The following is a 3385-nucleotide window of genomic DNA, read 5'->3' on the forward strand; positions in this document are numbered from 1 at the left end:
ACGGGGTTTCACCATGTTGACCAGGATGGTCTCGATCTCTTGACCTCGTGATCCACCCACCTCGGCCTCCCAAAGTGCTGGGATTACAGGCGTGAGCCACCGCGCCCGGCCCTCACTGTTTTTCCCCGTCTGGTCTCATACTACTGGCCTCAAGCAATCATCCCATCCCAGCTTCCCAAAGTGCTGTGATTACAGGTGTAAGCTACCATGCCCAGCCTGGTTATATAATGTTTTTTAAAAGAATGTTTTTAATTCGTACTTACCCTGGCTTCATTAGGTTGGCTACAGATGATGTGGTGCAGAAGCATAACAAGTCTAGGAAGAAACAGTAGTCATCACTGTGACCATTGTAATAGCCCTTTGCAGTTTCCCAGTACATCCCCAGGCATCTTATTTGTTCCTGCTACATGGCCTCTCAGACTTCAGTGTCCCTGGTTAATAGGTTCATGTGACCTTTGTTAAACATCACTCTGCAGGAAAAACAACGAACCAAACCACCCTTGAATTCAGATGATAGTTCATGGCCTTCATTTGTCATTATTATGTGTTTTGTGCTGCTTAACAGGATTTTTTTTTTTTTTTTTTTTTTTTGAGACAGAGTCTTCCTCTGTTGCCCAGGTTGGAATGCAGTGGCGGAATCTCGGCTCACTGCAACTCTACCTCCCAAGTTCAAGTGGTTCTCCTGCCTCAGCCTCCCAAGTAGCTGGGACTACAAGCGTGTGCCACCACGCCTGGATAATCTTTGTATTTTCAGTAGAGAAGAGGTTTCTCCATGTTGGTCAGGCTGGTCTTGAACTCCTGACCTCTTGATTCACCTGCCTTGGCCTCCCAAAGTGCTGGAATTACAGGCATGAGCCACCATGCCTAGCCCAGGGATTGTTTTAGAAAAAACAGAAGTTTACCTGTTTTTTTTCCTCCTCTTCCCTACTGTCAAGTCAGAGGTGATTCAAAAAGTAATAAAAAATAATTTAAGACCATCTCATCCTCCGTCCTTCATTGATGCCCATTAGTTAACCTTTCATTAAGGTGGTTTTTTAAAGCACCCTTCAGAGTTACTCTTGTAGTTTTTTGGTTTTAAAGGCTGCAAAATCTTAAAAGTGACATTACTGGAATGGCATTCTAATTTAGGGAGGTCTTCATTCTGTTGGCTCTGTTAAACAGTTGAAGGCCTGTATTTTACCCTGAGCCTTATATATAAAGCATTTTAATTCTTCTGGCATTTTTATTCAAAACTCACCAAAATATTATTATGGAGAGACTAGAAAAATGAATTATTCTTTAAGTCAATTTAAGCCGATACAACATGAAAAACCATAGTTTGTGAAACATCTGTCCTTGAAGATTCTATTCTAATATGGACTGATTAAGTAGACACAAATAGAATTGCAAAACTATGTGAGAGGGTGGTTTAATTGGTGGGCTCTAGTGAGGCTGGCTAACCATGATACTTGCATTTATTTTCCTGGATGGTTATTAGTCATATCAAGCTCATGGCAGTGTGGGTAAACTCAATCACTTGGTTCCAAAGCAGAGAAATGTTTGATGAATTCCTAGGTTTAGCATATGCTGTGTTTATTAAAAGCCCAGAATTTAAAGCATGCTTCAAAGGCTTAAAAGAAAGTCAGAAGTTTTACCCTTCCTTGATGTATTAAATGTTCTTCATGCAATTTAAGGTAAGATCCTTAAATATCGTGGTTCCCTGATTATGAAATTATCCTTGTTTACCACAGAAGTAACATAACTGGCTTTAAAAATTCAGATGAATTATAGGTTGCATGTGAAAATCTTATTAGGAAGAGAGAGAAACACATTTGAATATCAGATCTCCCAATGAAAACACATATTTTATCTTAAGGCATTAGAAGAAGTCACAAAGATATGCAGTAGTTTTAAGTGTGTAAAAATGTAGAGCTTCTCTATATCATAATTATGAAACAAGTTAAAAGGCACACAGTAAGTAGACTGGGCACAGTAGCTCACGCCTATAATCCCAACACTTGGGGAGGCCAAGGTGGGAGGTTTGCTTGAGCTCAAGAATTCGAGACCAGCCTGGGCAACTTGGCAAAACCCTGTCTCTACCAAAATAATTACAAAAAATTAGACAGGCATGGTGACGTATGCTTGTAGTTATAGCTACTTGGGAGGCTGAGGTGGGAGGATTGTCTGATCCTGGGAGGTTGAGGCTGTAGTGAGCCGTGATTGCACCACTGTACTCCAGCCTGAGTGACAGAGCAAGACCCTATCTCAAAAACAAAACAAAACAAAACCAAAGGCACACAGTAACACAGAATAATTTTAATAATGTACTTGGTAAGCAATTAATAACATTAAAACATAAAAATCAATAAGCAAATCATTAATATTAATAACCATAATAGGGAAAAAGTAATAATGGAAACATTAAAACCTCCATAGATAAATTGACAAAACAATGGAAAACTCAAAGGAAGAAAACAAGGAACTAAAAATGATGTGAAAGCAATGTTAACCTTCACTAGTAATTTTCATAGATGCAAATTAAAACCAGGAAACGATTTCCTTTTCCTGTCAGATTAGCAAAGCTGTTTAAGGTGATAACAATCATTACTAAATGTGTAATGAAACAAGCACCCACTCGCTGCTGATAGCAGTGTGAATGAGTATATTCTTCTGGAAATAAAGTTACCAATATGTAGTAAAAGCTTTACATTTTTTAATATCCTCTTATGCACTAGCAATTCTATGAATCTAGTCCAAGAAAACATTGAAGCTAGATAAAGATATAAGCATAAAATAATTATTGTACTATTTGCAGGAGTAAAACTCTTTGAACTGCCTCAACTATCCTTCAATATTAGAGTTGACTAAAGTATTAACACACAGTGGTGTATCTTGCAACTAGAAAAAATTATTCTTACAATTATATTTTTGTAATCAAATGGGAAAATGTTTATTACATAAATGTTCAGTGAAAAATACTGGGTAAGATAATATTATAAGTTTTTACATATGAAAATGCACAGAATAAAAGGTAGAAATAAATAGACAAAATGTGAATAGTGAAGTTGCCCAAGGGTAGTAGAATTGAGTAATTTTTTTGTTCTGACTCATTTTTTGGTACTTCCCAGATATTTTTACAGTGAGCATTTATAAACAGAAGAAAAGTTTTTAAAAGGCTATGTAAAGCCAGGCAAGGTAGCTCACGCCTATAATCCCAGCACTTTGGGAGGCTGAGGTGGGCGTATCACGAGGTCAGGAGTTCAAGGTCAGCCTGACCAACATGGTGAAACCCTGTCTCTACTAAAAAACAAGAATTATCTGGGCATGGTGGCACATGCCTGTAATCCCAGCTACTCAGGAGGCTGAGGCAGAAGAATCGCTTGAACCCAGGAGATAGAGGTTGCAG

The 3385-nt window shown here is 38.2% G+C and overlaps 1 protein-coding gene across 3 annotated transcripts in view; it reads left to right on the top strand.

Annotated features, from left to right (window-relative positions):
* PIP5K1B (phosphatidylinositol-4-phosphate 5-kinase type 1 beta) overlaps positions 1-3385 on the top strand; it is a 334673-nt gene that overhangs the window by 121870 nt on the left and 209418 nt on the right. The window lies entirely within an intron of this gene.

This window comes from Cebus imitator, unplaced genomic scaffold (genome assembly GCF_001604975.1).
Source record: "Cebus imitator isolate Cc_AM_T3 unplaced genomic scaffold, Cebus_imitator-1.0 Scaffold155, whole genome shotgun sequence".
Classification (NCBI taxonomy): domain Eukaryota; kingdom Metazoa; phylum Chordata; class Mammalia; order Primates; family Cebidae; genus Cebus; species Cebus imitator.